Source organism: Marmota monax, unplaced genomic scaffold (genome assembly GCF_021218885.2).
Source record: "Marmota monax isolate L192 unplaced genomic scaffold, Marmota_monax_Labrador192_F-V1.1 WCK01_AAM20220418_F8-fsc00190, whole genome shotgun sequence".
In the NCBI taxonomy this organism is placed as follows: Eukaryota; Metazoa; Chordata; class Mammalia; order Rodentia; family Sciuridae; genus Marmota; species Marmota monax.
The window spans coordinates 356,508-373,118 of record NW_026693010.1 but is presented as its reverse complement, the minus strand read 5'-3'; the positions used below and the strand labels follow the sequence as shown (position 1 = coordinate 373,118).

At 49.7% G+C, this 16,611-nt stretch overlaps 3 long non-coding RNA genes across 5 annotated transcripts; 1 reads left to right on the top strand and 2 right to left on the bottom strand.

The window, feature by feature from the left end:
• The first annotated feature begins 1,276 nt into the window (after nt 1-1,276).
• On the top strand, nt 1,277-2,582 carry LOC124098351 (uncharacterized). 2 transcript variants are annotated; one of them, XR_006853552.2, is made up of 3 exons: nt 1,277-1,362; nt 1,723-1,874; nt 2,043-2,582. It is a non-coding gene; the product is annotated as an uncharacterized LOC124098351 (long non-coding RNA). The 2 variants fall into 2 exon arrangements; XR_006853553.2 differs by having other exon boundaries at nt 1,282-1,362; nt 1,748-1,874.
• A 1,106-nt stretch (nt 2,583-3,688) lies between these two features.
• LOC124098350 (uncharacterized) lies at nt 3,689-8,838 on the bottom strand. The gene is made up of 2 exons (XR_006853551.2): nt 5,580-8,838; nt 3,689-4,919 (listed from the first exon to the last, which is right to left on the bottom strand). It is a non-coding gene; the product is annotated as an uncharacterized LOC124098350 (long non-coding RNA).
• A 4,911-nt stretch (nt 8,839-13,749) lies between these two features.
• On the bottom strand, nt 13,750-16,078 carry LOC124098349 (uncharacterized). Of its 2 annotated transcripts, none has more exons than XR_006853549.2 (2): nt 14,871-16,078; nt 13,750-14,508 (listed from the first exon to the last, which is right to left on the bottom strand). It is a non-coding gene; the product is annotated as an uncharacterized LOC124098349 (long non-coding RNA). The 2 variants fall into 2 exon arrangements; XR_006853550.1 differs by lacking the exon at nt 14,871-16,078 and adding an exon at nt 14,728-14,855.
• Between the last annotated feature and the right edge of the window lie 533 nt (nt 16,079-16,611).

The window sequence follows — 16,611 nt, the reverse complement described above, 5'->3', positions numbered from 1 at the left end:
AATGAGTGCTGGTGGTGGAAGCAACAGAGTACTTATGAGTTTGACATTCCTTGCCACTTCAAGGCAGGCCACAGCCTTTGACCAGGGCACAGCTAGAGGACTTCTTTCCAGGACCCACCCCCTTTTCTGTCTGGGCTATTTGTCAAGTAAGCCTTGGGGTAACGCACAGGTTATGGGGTGAGGAGAGGGTGCTCACCGGCAGGATCAGAACGGGTCGCTGGCGCCCTCTGGTGGTGCACAGGAGGATTGGGGGGCCCTCTTGCTTGGGGAGGAGGCCTGGCTTCCCAACCTGCTGCCCATCCATGTGGGTGGAGGTTCCAGACTCACCTTCTCAAGGATGTCTGGGTCACTTGTCCAGGATCGCAGAGTAAGGACAGTGACCAAAGGGGACTGCCAGCTTGTGGTTCTACCCACATCCCAAGTGAGAAGTTACTGCTAAAGCTTTTCTCTAACTGGGCAGGCAGCTGATGGGGTCTCCTGGCTACAGGATTAAGTGTGACTCTGCTAGCCCTCTGAAGTCCCTGGTGCTACTCTGGTCCCTCCCAGGGGCATCCAGTGCTTTTTCTTATCAAAAACTGTGTCCCTAGCCAAGACCTCTGCTCCAGGCTGCTCAGGACGCTATCCTCTCTCAGGATGTTCTCTCTCCCTCCCAGTTCCCACCCTGCACTGACACATTCCTTCTTTAAAAGAGAAGGGAAACCCTGCCATATCCACACCATCTCTTTGTTGTCCTTTCCACAAACTCCTCGGAAATAAGTGTACACGGCCACTGCCTCTCGCTCCACCTTGAATGTGCTGTCCAGTCTTCTCCCTCCACCCAGACATTCCCAGCAAGTGTCTGGCCCATGTCAGCCAGCCTCCACCTGGGCAGGCCCAGCGTCCGAGACTGAGAGTCCTCTTCTTGCTCGACGTGCTGTCGGCCCTGACACAGTGGGCACTCGCTCCCTCTCTGCATCCCTCCTTCACTTATTTCAGCAACTGTCCTCTCCGGTTCCTTCTAGTCTCTTTGCTGGAGCCTCTCCCCCGCCCCCACTCTGAAGGTTGGCGTGGCCCAAGGCTTGGTCCTCATCTGCTTTGCCTTCTGCCAACCATCCCTGGCCGGACTGTCCCCAGCGGCATATGTCAACAAGCTGCACCCCCCATTCCAACCTAGCAGACTGTTCTATGTGGTTAGCTGGAGTGTTCTAGAAAATGCCGGTTGGGTCACGTTGGTTGGAGGTGTGGTTCAAATCTGTGTTTTTATTGATTTTCTGTGTAGTCATTCTGTCAGTTATTGAGAGAGGCGTGCTAAAGTCTGGTTGAAGTTGTGGATTTCTCTCTCCTTGTAGTGCAATCAGTTTTTGCTGTTTGGAAGCCCTGGTGGTAGGTACATACACATACAGCATGCTTGTGTCCCTTCCTGAATTGACACCTTTTTTATTTGAAATGTCTCTGTTTCTGGTAATATTGTTTGCCCTAAAATCTACTGTCTGATTTTAACACAGCCACTCTAAGTCTCTCTTGATTGGTGTTAGTGTGGTATCGCTTCTTCCATTCTTTCCTGTTAACCTCTCTGTGTCTTTTTATTTAAAGTAGGTTTCTGGGTGGCAGCATATTGTTAGTTTTTGCTTTAAAAAAAATCTGATGATTTCTGCCTTTGGGGGTTGATTATGGATATGGGTGGTGTTTAAGCCTACCATCTTGCTATTTGATTTCTATTTGTCCCATTTATTCTCTGTCCAGAATTGAACTCTGATCCCTCTCACAGCCCTGAAATCCTGCCTCTCCCACCTGCCCTGCTGCCTCATGAGCTCCAAACCCCACCTGCCTCCCAGGACTGCTGCCTGAGCTGCCTGCAGGCTGTTCTCCACAGCAGAGGGACTGGTCTTCATAAGGTAAGTCAAAGTCATCTCTTCTATGTCCAAATGCTCCTGTGGCTTCTCCTCTCACCTGGGGAAAACCACCCCAGAGCCTGCTCACCTCTGCGTTGTTCCTGGGTCACACCAGCCATGCCTTAGCCTAATGTTTTTCCTCTTTCTCTTTCTGGAATGTTTTTCTTCCAGGATCTTCGGTGGCTCACTCCTCCCACCTCAACCCGTGCTCAGGCCTCTGCTGAAGTCCCCCTGAGGGAGAGGAGGCCTGTTTGAACACCTTCTCCAAAATAGCACCCCCACCATGCCCCCCTTGCCTGGCTCTGTTTTTCTTCCCAGCTCCTTTCTTTGAAGTACACATACTTGGGTTTTTAGTTCATGATCTCTGTCCCGCAACTAGAACGCAGTTCTCCAGTGAGCGGCGTGCTCTTAGCCTGCACCAGCGCTGACGATGCCGTTCTGCTTGCCAGTCGTGTGAGTGCAAGAGCTATTTGGGGCATGAGTCAATGAACAGGGTACTTTCATCCCCAAGGCGAATTACAGGGTGAGTCTAAGAGAACAGAGCCTAATAAGATACACTCCTCGTGGGCTGTGGCTGTGGCTCAGCAGTAGAGCGCTTGCTTAGCACGCTCACGAGGCCCTGGGTTAGATCCTCAGCAGCACATAAAAATAAATAAATAAAAATAAATGTATTGCATCCATCTACAACTAAAAAATAAATATATATATATATATATAAAAAAGATAAGCTCCTTGGTGACCAAGCAAACACAGCAAAATTGATTTGTAGAAAACCCCCCCCCCATGGATTACTTCTGTGAAATTAAAGATGTGCACTAAGCACATTGACATCACGTACCCATCAGTTCCTGGTGGGATCCATCCCAGGCTCCCTAGTTTTTCTCCATCCATAGTTGGAATGGCAACCAGGATGCATTTCTTCAAGCCTTTGAAAAGAAGTGACACAAATACAAAGGTCTTGAGGGATATCTGGAGATTTGGGGGATGCCTACGATGGGTTGAATTGTATTCCTCCAAAAGACCTGAGCCCTGTATCTGTGAACGTGTCCTTATGTGGAAACAGGGTCCTTGCAGATGTCACTGAGTTGAGATCAGTCTGGATCAGGGTTAGCTCTACATTCAGTGACCAATATTCTTCTCAGGAGAGGGAAATATGGACCCAGATCTGTGAATACACACAGGATGAGCACCGTGAGCTTGGAGAGATGCATCTGTAAGCCAGGGTACACCAAGGGTGGCCGGGACCCAGGAGAGAGGCTTGGAGCAGATTCTCCCTCTGGACTCCTGTGGGAACCAACCCTGCAGACTTCTAGGCTCCAGACCTGGAGAAGAATCCATTTCTCATGTTTCAGCCGCGTGCTCTGGGGTGCTTTACTACAGCATCCCTAGGAAACCACCAGGGCTACATTCCAGGGGCAGCTCAGTACTTTGACCAGAGCGACAGTCCTACACCATGGGAACTGTCAAGCAGGGAACTGAAAGATCACGTGATGGGAGAGGACTCCATCTGCCAGGACATGGAGTTGTCTGGGATGTCCTGTGGCTGTGGGATAAACCACTGCGCTTCCAGACAGAGTGGGAAATCCGTCTGTCCTGCATTCCTCAAAAAACAGAATGGGTCGAAGGCCTGTGCGTTTGATGTGGCCCGGAGACGATGACTTTGGTGAGTCCCTCTGTGTGATGGCTGTGGCTGCTCTCAGGGCCTGCAGGCCTGTGCTTTTCTCTGGAAACTTGTCGGAGTCCAGGGAGTCTCAGGAGACGAACGGATGGTGAGGAGTCGGCGAAAGGCGGCGGAGAAACAACACAGACACAAGAGGGAAGGTGTTGCATCTGATTCTTTACTTGTGAAGTTAATCATATATACGTTTCATTTTGGGAGGCTCACAGTATTTTGTGGTTACAAAACAGGAATCATTATTCAAAGAAACAGAATTTTACGTAGCTACAATTAGATAAGAAGAATGTCTCTTGGCTTATGCATAAGCAAGCATTTTTACTTTCAGTTCGCATTTTGCTTTGAGCTGTTTCTGCTTAGTTAGCTTTTAATAATAGTTGGAAATGTCCCAGACTATTGGCCTATACCTTGACTATTCTTTCTTGACTTACTGACTAGAACCGGCGCCGCGGTTACGGCAAGTGGTTGACTTGTTATTAATTTTAATCAAACAAGAGTAAGAGCACAAACCATTGTGCACAGGAACAAGAACAAGTTGCCCAGTGCCAAGCACTAATCTGTCTTCTTAACATTAATTCTTCTTCTCTAGATTTTAATTTAATTTCTCAAAAACTTCCTTGACTGTTTTTCCTACAGGGGGTTTCTCATTAAACATTAACAATTTACATTCCACAGCTGAATCATTGCATTTAGAGCAAACAGATTTATTCTTTAGCAGTAGTTGCATTAATTGGGCAAGTCATGTTTTTTCCTTCATACTTAATGGTCATATGAGAAGTTACAATTACACTTATTAACAGAAGTGCAAAAACAAACCATCCCATTCCCTGAAACATGCTGTGCTCCTCCAGAGGATGGACACCATGTGCCATCCACCTCAGTAGGGCCTTGCCTTTGCCTGAATCAGGGGAGGGGCGCAGCAGACGCTGAACACAGTCTGGTCCTTGACTTGAGGACCTGCAATGTTAGCCTCCTCCCCTGGATGCCTCTGGCAAGTCGGCCCCCCCACCAAGCGTTCCCTACATCACCAGCTGAGGGATGCCCCTCTCTGGTCAGCTTCCTGGGACTTTCTGAATGGTAACTCATGGCTTTCTCAGTCACCAATCTGTCCCATGTGTTTGCATCAGCAATAAATGTCATGACCAGGTGGAGGTGTCTGACGTGATCTTTGCACTGTAGTCACAGAGCCAAGTGAGTAAACTCCAACACACGCCATCAAGGAACGCAAGGGTCATCACTGCAGTAGAGGAGGCTTGATGTGACAAGCAGCAATCTAGTCTTGGGGCTGCAACCATGTTCCCGTTAGATCTTCATCAAAGGTGAGCTGTGGCTCTGCTCTGGTCATCTTATTCTGAGGGCCAGGCTGGTTGAAACTGTTAGTTGTAGATGGACACAATATCTTTATTTTTATTCGTTTATTTTTTATGTGGTGCTGAGGATCGAACCCAGGGTCTCACCCATGCGAGGCAAGCGCTCTACAGCTGAGCCCCAGCCCCAGCCCAAGAGATTGTTGCCCTTTTATGGCAGAAGGAAAAGAGTGATGTGGAGAACCACCATTGGCCCTCAGGTTCATGCTTAAAAGTGCCATGTGTCACTTTGCATTGTTTTTTTTTTTTAAAGAGAGAGAGAGAGAGAATTTTTAATATTTATTTTTTAGTTTTCGGCGGACACAACATATTTGTTTGTATGTGGTGCTGAGGATGGAACCCGGGCTGCACGCATGCCAGGCGAGCGCGCTACCGCTTGAGCCACATCTCCAGCCCTTGCATTGGTTTTATTGGTCAAGGTAGGTCATGTTGCCAAGAATGATGCGAGTGAGAAGGGTGTGTTCTTCCCACAGGGAGAGGAAATGAAAAGCCTCAGTGACTCCACGGTCTGTGAGGTTCCCTGTGGGACTTTTAGGTTATGCTATATGTTTGAAAATCACTGCAGGGTCAGAAATTTTTGCGTACTAACTACTGGGTGAGAACTTTTTAAGTGTTCATTTTCCTTTTGAATCACCCTATGTAATAATGCCCTTGTTATGTGCTTACCGAGAATGCATGTGTCAAAATCAACTCAAGGCAGATCAGAGTAGGCACTAGAACAGAGACGCTGCACCTAATTGAAGAAAAAATACACCAGAATCTTCATCATGTCAGCTTAGGACCTGACTTCCTTGGCAAGACTCCTAAAATGCAAGAGGTAAAATCAAGAATCAATAAATGGGATGAATTCAAACTAAAAAGCTTCCTCTCAGCAAAGGAAACAATCAATAATGTAAAGAGAGAGCCTATAGAAGGGAGAAAAGTCTTTACCACATGCACCTCAGATAGACCACTAATCTCCAGGATATATAAAGAACTCAAAAAATTAACACCAAAAAACCCCCTCAGATAACCCAATCAATAAATGGGCTGATGAACAAAACAGACACTTCACAGAAGAAAAACTACAATTTCTCAACAAACATATGAAAAAATGTTTATTGGGGCTAGGGCTGGGGCTCAGCAGTAGCTCACTTGCCTAGCATGTGTGAGGCACTGGGTTCAATTCTCAGCACCGCATATAAATAAATAAAATAAAGGTCCATCAACAACTAAAAAATCATTTAAAAAATCGTTATCATCTCTAGTAATTAGAGAAATGCAAATCAAAACTACTCTAAGATTTCTTCTCACTCCAGTCAGAATGGCATTTATCAAGAATACAAGCAATAATAAGTGTTGATGGGGCTGTGGGGAAAAAGGCGCACTCATACATTGCTGGTGGGACTGCAAATTGGTGCAGCCACTATGCAAAGCAGTATAGAGATTCCTCAGAAACTTGGAAAGGAACCACCATTTGACCCATCTATCCACTCCTTGATTTATACCCAAAGGACTTAAAATCAGCAAACTACAGTAACTCAAACACATCAATGTTTATAGCAGCTCAGTTCACAATAGTTAAACTATGGCACCAACATTGATGCCTTCAACAAATGAATGGATAAAGAAAAAGTGGTACATACGCAATGGAATATTACTCAGCCTTAAAGAAGAATAAAATTATGGCACCTGCAGGTAAATGGATGGAACTAGAGAATATCATGCTAAGCGAAATAAGCCAGTCCCCCAAAACCAAAAGCTGAATGGTTTCTCTAATAAGTGGATGCTGATCCACAATGGGCAGGGGGTAGGGAGGAATGAAGGAACTTTGGTTTGTGCAGAGGGGAGGACGGTAGAATGAGACAGACAGTATTACCCCATGTACATGTATGATTATACCACTGGAGTGACTCTGCACCAAGTGGAGCCAGAGGAACGAGAAGTTGTGTACAGTGTGTCCAAATGCATTCTACTGTAAAAATAAACAAACAAAAAAACTTATGTCGATCTCCCATTTATGCTAGTGTGCGTGTTGTAATCATGTCATTCCATTCACTTTCCTGTAAATCCATGAAATTGGAAAGCAAAAACACTTGCTGTTTCCTTGAAAACAGTGGGGCGCTAAGGCAGGTACCTGGGAAGTGCTGGCGAGTCCCACAGCTAAAAGTCCTAGATCACGGATGCACAGCACAATGCTGCAGGCTTCTCCCCTGGAGCTCTTCAGTCTCACTCCACTTTACAGACCCAAGACTGAGAAAGCACCTGACATCTCGGTGTGTGGGTTGTGCGTGCAAGTGCTGTGGCATTCAGATTGGGGGATTCAGCTTGAAATAAAAGGGTTTGCTTCATATTTAAAAAAAGGCTGTTGGGTCATGTGGCCTTCAAGGGAGGAAACAAATCACTCCAGGTATCTCAAATAGAAAGGAATTTTTAAAAATATGGTGTTGGGTGTGGTGGCCATGCCTGTAGTCCCAGCAGCTCAGGAGGCTGAGGCAGGAGGATCTTGAGTTCAAAGCCAGTCTCAGCAAAAGAGAGGTGATTAGCAATTCAGTGAGACTCTATCTCTAAATAAAATACAAAATAGGGCTGGGATGTGGCTCAGTGGTGGAGTGCCCCTGGTTTCAAACCCCCCAAAAAATATAAGTAGAAAATATGGTGCTAGGGATTAAACTCCGGACCTTGTGGCACATGCCAAGCACATGCCTTGTCATGCAGCCATACCCTCAGCCCCGAGGAGTTTCACACAGGTCGGGTCCTAAGTGTGAAGATCCCTATGGTGGCTGCGATCCCCTCGCTGTCAGGGGACTGCTCCTGACCCCTGTGACCTGTTCCACATGATGAAACTATGCCCACTCACTGCCAGCCCACGCGCCTGCCTGAACCCTCTGTCCTCTGCTTAATTGGTGAAGCCTAATTTCCATCAAGCCCTAGCTATAAAAGAGACTGGGAAATCTAGGTCTTTTTAGTTTTCCAACCTCCCTGGAGAGAAAATGGGTGAAATGAAAGTTGAAAGATCCTCTGTTACAAATGGCAAATGAATTAATATTCTTTTATGTATTTAAATAAAAATGGTTTAAAGTAGCAAACAGCAATTTTTTATTCTCAGCTTTAACCAACATTTTGTTATTAATGATCAGGTCCAAATGCACCAGTGATAAGGCCTTACCAGAATTTCCAAATGTGCAAGAATCTGGGCTGAGAACTGGATGAGCCACGGGGAAGGGCACAGTGAGGGGAGGGAGGATTCCACTTGGGAGGCTGCTGGGAGAGCTTGCACTGCTGCTTAGTAAGAAGCCACTCAAAGCCACGCTGTCTTCCCCTTGCCACTGGTGAAGGACTCTTTTGGAACGGATGCCTGGGGCACCCTGTCTCCAGAGTGTCCCTTGCCTGGCTCCTTCTGTCAACTGTGTTTGTCTCACAGACACAGAAAGTACCTACTGTGCATCATGCTGGGAGCTGAAGCCCCACTGTGAAGCTCACGGTCTCATATCCCTTACTTCTAGAACAGGGCTCAGCACAAATCCGGGGCTAAATGAATATCTGCCAAATGAACAAATGGATGAGTGTACCTAACTGATAGAAAACCAAGTCTCAGAGAGCTCACAGACCTCCCTGAAATGGCTCCCCTGGGCTGAGGGCAGCCGAGACCCGCCGCGGCCAGACCTCCCCACACCCTCTGCTAGGGAAGGGTTCTGGGGGCTGGTCAGTTGTGCCTGGGGCAGTGTTTCAGGTACCCGAGGTCCTTGCCTGGAACGACTGTAAGAGCAAACATGCAAACCCGAGCCTCGTAAGCAGTCCTAAAAATTCGTGGGTGGTGGCAGCTTGCAAAATTGTGAAAATACTCAAACCTACTGAATTCACACTTTAAAATGGACAGTGAGTTTCACGTTATGTGAGTTTTGTCTCCATAAACATTGGATCTTGGCCTCACTTTTTTTTTTTTTTTTTTGTACCAGGGATTGAACTCAGGGACACTCAGCCACTGAGCCACATCCCAGCCCTATTTTGTATTTTATTTAGAGACAGGGTCTCAGTTCCTTAGCGCCTCATGGTTGCTGAGACTGGCTTTGAAGTTGAGATCCTCCTGCCCCAGCCTCCTGAGCCTCTGGGATTACAGGCTGAGCCACTGCGATTGACTTCACGTTGCTTTTTGACTTAGGGCTGGGGTTGTATTACAGTGTAGAGCACTTGCCTAGCATGTGCGAGGCCCTGGGTTCCAACTTCAGTACACAAAGAAAAAAAAGTTGTTTTTATAATGAACACATGGGGAGAAAAATAATTAGTGGAAACATTACAATTGGTCTATATGACTTTCAAACATCAAAACTACAATTGGGGGCTGGGGATGTGGCTCAAGCGGTAGCGTGCTTGCCTGGCATGCGTGCGGCCCGGGTTCGATCCCCGGCACCACATATAAACAAAGATGTTGTGTCCGCTGAAAACTAAAAAATAAATAAATATTAAAAAAAAAAAAAAACTACAATTGGGTACAAATGTATAGAGAAAAAAAATAATAAAATGCATATTTAGTGCATTTGGAACATTTAGGAACCTGAAAATTTTTTATGTCTTTGGACTAACCCTATCAGAGGAGATCACTGTGGAGTTGATGATCAGGTCCAAATGCACCAGTGATAAGGCCTTACCAGAATTTACCAGGTATTAGTTGGACCCATGCAAGGAGGGTCCCTAGGCCCCAGAGCCGGGCATGAAGCATTCCATACTTTTGCAGAGGCGTGGGTGTATTGAATACTGCAGATCTGGAGACTTGGAAGTGGTTAAGGTGGAAATTTTTACCCTGTGTGTCTTACCGCAGGTTTTTTTTTTTTTTTTTTTTAATATAAATGACTTAGGAGTAGCTGGAAGGGCGTTGGCCAAGGCCTCGCCCCTCCCGCAGAGCCAGGCCTCCCTGCCTCCCCTGAGCACTGAGCGCTCCTTCCTTCCTAAGTCCATCCGTCTGCTTCCCACGGCGACCCTTGGCACCTGCGGTGTCGTGGGAGGTCCCGAGCGCCTTTCCTGTGCAGTGTGTGGCTGGCGTCACCTTCATCAGCTCCTGCCTCAGCCCTGTCACGGCCGCCGTCCGCCGTCACCTGGCCTCCGGCCGCACGTGGCCTCGAGGAGTCGTGGAGGCCGCTCCACGTTCTCTCCCGGCGGTTTCCTCCAAGCGCTCCGCTCTCCGGGGTTGGAACTGCGCTTCCAGCAGCGTCGTCTTCCGGTTCCTGGCTGCGCTTTCGCCCTGGCGGCCAGGTCCCTCTTTCAATTAGGTGGTCTGTGCAGGGAGCGCTGCACACACCTGCGTCTGCAGGGCGGCGCTCGGACGACTTTGGAAGAGGTGACGTGGTGGATCCGGGATTAGGATGTGCAGCCGTCACTTACCACCTGGCGGTTTGTAGACTGGAGACTTAGCGACAAAGTTTGCACTTTATGTAATTACAACCTGGAGTCGGGCGCGGTGGGCACGCCCATCATCCAGACTAAAGGCTGCGGCAGGAGGATGGCAAGTTGAGGCCAGCCTCAGAAATTTATGTACTTACGTCTTAAAATAAAAAGGCTGGGGTACATCCCAGCAGGGGGATACACCTCAACTCTGATAGAGCCGCCCTGGTTCGATCCTCAGCACCCTCCGTTACAACCTACGGTGGTAACTGGTATTCGGACTGTGGGGGCACTGGTGGTATTGAGCGTGGTGGAACCATGCCCCGCAGGGACTGCCGAATCGGCTTATTTCTCCGCTGCTTTTTCTGGCTCTAGGACTGAAAGCACAAGGGGCCTATTAGCCTTTCAGACTTTGGTCCACCCTCTTAGAGAATAGGGCATACACGGAGGAGAAAGGGGAGAGCTGGATCTCCCATCTGCAGGCAATAAGAGCAGGAGATCACAGAGCGTCCCTGGACCTCAGGAAGATCCCCAGCCTGGGGTGAGGACAGGCAGGTGAGCGAGTCCCAGAGCCAGCTTAAGAGCAGAGCTGGGAGTCGGGGGCTGCACCAGGTGATGAGACTCCAGGCAGGCTGCCCACAGAGGTCCTTGTACCCATCCAGCCTGGGGCAGCAGGAAGGGAGAGCAGTGACTGGTGTGACGGATGACCAGTGGCCAGCAGGCTCTCCTGCAGGGCCCATCCCTGCTAGTCCCCAACAGGTCCTTGTCCTGTCTAGGGGTCGGATAGAACCCTGAAAGTGGCTCCTGTGATGTGGCAGCCCGTGGATTCGTCAGAAATTAGGCTGTCGTTTAAAAGAAAGAGCACTGTGCGGGCACTCCCACGTTGTTGGGCGGAGAATCCTGCCTGTCTCCCAGTGCCACCGGTAATCACACTGTCATCCCCACACACCAGCCTGTTCCCAAGCTTTACCCAACATACATAATGAAATGAGATAAGTTATTATCTCCACAGTTTGAGGTTGGGGGCGGGGCAGTTTGGAGGGAGTTTGCTAAAGGAAACTTGCAGAAGGTCTGGGACAGCAAGGCTGGAGAGGAGTTCAAACTCAGACTGTCTCTGGTGTCTTTGAGCCACAGGAACAAGGGCTGGGTTGTGCCCCTTTGTTTTCCCAGTGCCCAACAGGAAACCAAACATGGGAGATCCTTCAGCGCTCTGTTCCTGTGTCCCAAATGCATACCAGAGGCTGCTCACCAAGCTGCAGCTTTGAGGGCAGGCACTCAGGTCCTGCTGTCACTGAGCCCCTTGGGTGGCCAGGAAGGGAGGGGCTGCCTACTTCCAGCAGGCCGCTCTGCCATCTACTGGCTGATCTGTGTAACTGCAGGGCCTGACCCTTGATGCTCCTGGGACCCTGGTCCTCTAAGTCTTGCTTCAACCTGCCAGGACACACGTCCCCTTGTCCAGAGTATCCAAACTGTATATGCCATCGGCCCTTTAGTCACTTAGTAGCCTCCTAGGTGATCAGATCCACTGTTATGATGTTGCAGAGCTTGTATCAAGCAACACTTATTTTACATAGTAATTGCCCCCAAATACAAGAGTAGGGATGCTGGCAATTTAGATGTGCCAAAGAGAATCCATGAAGTGAAAGGTGAAAGGAAATAAAAAATGTATGCTGAAGTTGCAGAGATCTATGGTATATTACAATTTCTTACTGTGCCTAGTTTATAGATTCAACTTAATCATAGGTATATATAGAGAGGAAAAACTTAATGTATATGGTTTGGTTCCATCTACACTTTCAGGCATCCGTTGGGGGTCTTACAATATATCTCCTGTGGATAAGGAAGAGGCCACTGTAATGCCACAAGACCTTTCATCCAGGATGCCAAAGAGGCAGCAGAGACAAACTCCTGCATTCCCCTCATGAGCTAGGTTCAGAGAACTATATTGCTGGCCTGGCATGGTCAGATTTGTTCAAAAATCTGCTCAGAAGTTTAAACATACAGGTGTACACTTTGAAGAAAGAATTCCTACTTTACTTCAAAGGACATTCGCATTTTATGTATTTTTAAAGTTACTTTTATTTTTAAAAATTCTTATTTTTTCCTTTTAGTTATACATGACAGTAGAATGTATTTTGACATATCATATACATGGAATATGATTTCCCATTATTGTGGTTGTACATGATGTGGAGATACACTGGTTATATACTCATGTATTAACATAGGAAAATTATGTCCAATTCATTCTACTATTTTTTTTCATTTTCTCCACTGTCTAATCTGGTGAACCTCCACTCTTCCCTCCCCACCTCCTATTGTGTGTTAGCATCAGCGTGTCAGAGAGAAAATTTGGCCTTTTTTTTTTTTTCAGGATTGGCTTATTTCACTTAGCATGATAGTCTCCAGTTGCATCCATTTAACCCTTCTGGGTTGTGTCCTGCTCAGGGAAATAGCAGAGGCTTCCCAGGGCTGTCTGGGCAGGAGGCCCAAGACCACCTGGCAGTTGCAGAGCAGATGAATAGTTCCTAAGATGCAAAGGGGGCTGCAGAGCCAGCAAAGGGGAAGCTGCAGGTGGAGCAGAACTTGAGGGACTGAGGTGGCTCTACAGATGCCAGTGTTGGTGGGTGGGCTCCCAGGGGACTGACTCCCCACCTCCCACAATTTGACAGCCACAGCCACTGGAAATGAAGAGGGGACCTGGATAGACTGGAACTGAGCTTCTGTCCCTCTGAACTGGATGCCTGAAGCAGAAATGAAGTGGAGGGACCTTTATGAAGAGGAAGAAAGGCTTCCAGTTGGACCTGACATCCACCAGATGCTACCTTCAGAGTACGTCCAAAATGAGTGTCCCTTCTCTTCTTCACTGCTACCCGGGTGTCTGAGCCACCCCCACCTCTTCAACAGAAGATCTCGGTAGCCTCCTCACCAGCCTCACAGCTCCTGGGGGGCTTCCTAGAGTTCATTCTCAATAGCCAGAGAGTGCCTGTTAGCTGGCAGGGCTGGGCAGGGCAGCCAGGCTGAGAACCCTGCAGTGGTCTCTTGTTGCTGAGTCTCCCTGTGGCCACCTACTTCCTCTCCAACCATCTCCTACTACTCAAACCATGTTCATTCCACTGCAGGACGGCTCCTTTTACAGGGTCCTTGGCACACTGTGCCCTCTGTCTGTAAGTCTCTTCCCTCACTTCCTTCAAAGTCACCTTAGGCCTTCTCTGCTCCTTTTGCAAATATCCTCCCACTTCTTGGACCATTCCTACCCGACTCCCTAGCTTTATTTTTTCTCCTGCAGCAGGAACTTCTGACAGTATGGTGTGTGCTTTGCTGGGGATGGAACCTGTCGCATTGCACGACTAAACACTCAAGTCACTCCAGGTGAACTGGGCTGCATGAAATAACCAGAAACAGAGAAATATCTTTTTCTTTGGGTCCTGTGACGGCTCCTATGACCTTAAGGGTCCATGGAAAGAGAGGGAGAAGCACGTGCTGAACCCCTTTATTGGGAAAAAGCCAGTCAAATGAGGCAAGGGGTAGGATTACAAGGGAACAGGTGAGTGTAGCTCAACCTCTCTGGGTGCTGTCGCCGGAGTCACAAGTCATGGCACTACTGTGCCAGACCACAGTGATCTTTCAGATCCCCGTGGTGCAGCAGGAGTTAAAGGTGCGTGCATTTGGAGTGGCTCTCCACAGGAACCCAGGGCTTTGCCCATGCTAGTCAAACACTCTACCACTAAGCTATATCCCCAGCCCCATAGTATGGTTTTTGTTCCTTATCTCTAGACACTAGGAGTTAAATTCTATGAAGACAAAGATTTTTGCCTTTTTACAAGTGGACAGTCATTTCTCTTCAGGCCTTTGCATTTCTCATCTCCCTTCTTCCATTTATGGTTTCCTGGTTCCTCACCCTCTGCTTCTCCTCTTTTGCTGGCCCTGCCCTGAGACTCTCTTGCGTCTGGTGCAAGGAACTTAAGGGACCAGCAGCTCTATGGCTGTAGGGAGAGGAGCCCGGGAGGCACAGGCAACATCTTCTAGGGTCACCATCTTGGGCAGGAAGCAGCGAGAAGGGATGTCATCGGGGTTTGGATGTCCACCCTCACCTCTCAAGGTACAAGAGCTTCATGGCCGGGTGGTTACAGTTTATGGGCCAAGTAAGGGTTATAGCCCAGGCGCCGGAGTCTGTGGCTTAGGCAAATCCTTCCAGGACCATGGCCTCACAGCCACTTCGGAACCCTCAGGGCTGCTGTGGAAATAACAGGATGGTTAACCCAGGGAGTGCTGGCCTGCCACATGCCCACCATCCCGCACAACGGGTGGCTCATGCCAGCCCAGGACACGGGGCTCTGCTCTGCTCAACAACCCGACTCTGGTCGGCCTTCTGAGCGTTTGGAGTGGGGTGTCCACTTCCGAGGCCGCCGTGCCCCACACGCAGCGGATCACTGCCTCCGAACATAAGCCTTACACTTGTGCCACTGCAGGACAGGGAAAGAGGGACCTGACCCCAGTCACTGATGGGGCCATTAACTGGGCTCTTGGCAACAGAACGTGTTTGCAGGGGGCCGCGTCCCCGCACGGTGCCCGAGGCCTGCCTTCGCCGCTCCGCACCTGTGTTGGGGTAAAAGGCCAGGGACCTGGTCACGTGCTCCGTCGGACCAATCCCCGCAACCGGAAAGGGGAAGAGTAGTGATTGGCCCACCCGGCGCGGGGGCGGAACCCCGGTCAGAGGGGAGGAAGCGGGTTCTCCCGGCCTTCGATTCCGCGGTCCTCGTGATTCTCGTTCTCTCGCGAGACTCGGCGCCGGGAGGGGCCTCTAAGCTCCACAATGCACTGGGCGGGGCGGGGCAGTCCCGTATTGGCGCGGCCCGGAGCGTGGCGCGCGTCATTTTTCCGAGCCCGGTCTGGGAGCCGCGCTCTTCCCCTGCTGTTCAGCGCTCGCCTCCCGAGCCTTGCTCAGTCGCCTCCCCGCCCCCGCACCCCAGGCGCCGTCCCCTCGACCGCGCGGGAAGCCTGCGGCTCTTTGCTCTCTGTCACCGCCTGGCTTGCGCTCCGAGCGCCCATTGTTTTCGCTCCTGCCGGGCGGGGGATGTAAGCCGAGGCCCGCAGTGGGCTTCTGGGGGCTGCGACCCCCTTCAGTTACATGCAACGTATGAGCCGCCTAGGTGCTTCCGTCAGCCCGAGGCGCCGGGACCCTCCCAGTGCCTCTCGGTCCACCTGCGTGCCGTCAGCACAGGGCCTGCCCCAGGTGCCCACAAAACGGAAGCGAACCTGGTGTTTCGTTCCCGGTGCTCTCGACCCGCCGGCTCCTGGGGGCGCGCCCTCCTCCCGGGATCGTGCCCCTCGCTCCGCCCCACAGTTTCCCGTCCTTTCTTTGATCAGACCCCGATTGAGCCTGTGAGGAGGGGGCGGAGGACCCGGCAGCCGGGCACTGTATCCGCCAAGCTCAAGGTCTGGCAGGGGAGGAGCTGTGAGCCCCCGAGGGGCCTGCACCGGAGAATCTGAGGCTCAGGGATGGGCCGCCAGTGGCCAGGTCAGGGCTCGAGGCAGGCTAGGGTTGGAAGGCTCATGGGTGAGATTGGGCCTGTCTCCCGAGGAAAGTGGAGAAGGCCTTGAGGCCAGGGTTCCGGGTCCTTAAGGATGATAGGCAGGATTGCGCAAGATTAGAAGGGTGTTTTTGGAAGATCCCTCTGGCTGCGGCGGTGGGTCACGTGAGAAGGAGTGCAGACTGGAGGGAGCTGGGCAGGCAGAGGTGGGAAAAGAAACAGCCTGAGCGAAGGGTGGGTGTAGAATTGTGAACGTGTGCGGAGCCTTTCTGGCTTCAGTTCTCCCATCTGTACAGTGTGGGACTTGGAATCCTTCTTTAAATTCCTCCCACCTCTGATTCAAATTTAGCAACATTTCAAGCAGGTGAGAATTTACAGGCGGTTAAAATGGGAAAGATAATGGGAAGGAAGACGCATGAGAGCTTGAGAGAGGGAGGAAACAGACACCATGGGGTCATTGGGGAGAGGTTTTTGAGGGGCGAGCAGGACCCAGAGCCTCCAGGTCAAGATAACTATTCTCAGATTCAGACCCCTGAGTGTTGTGCTGTGTGACCTTGTACAGTTCACCCAGTTCTGTGTCTCAGATTCTGCCTCTGTAACATGGGTAGTAGTGATCCACATCAGTACTAAGTGACATTCTTACTAGCACAATACTACTGCCAAGTGACACTGGGTTTTAGGCGGTGTCATAGGGAACTGCAACTCAGAAACAAACAAACAAACAAACAAACATGCATTTACTTAAATCTTCTTTGGGAAAACACACAGACTGGTAATATGGTTTGCCTCTAAAGAGTAGAACTGAA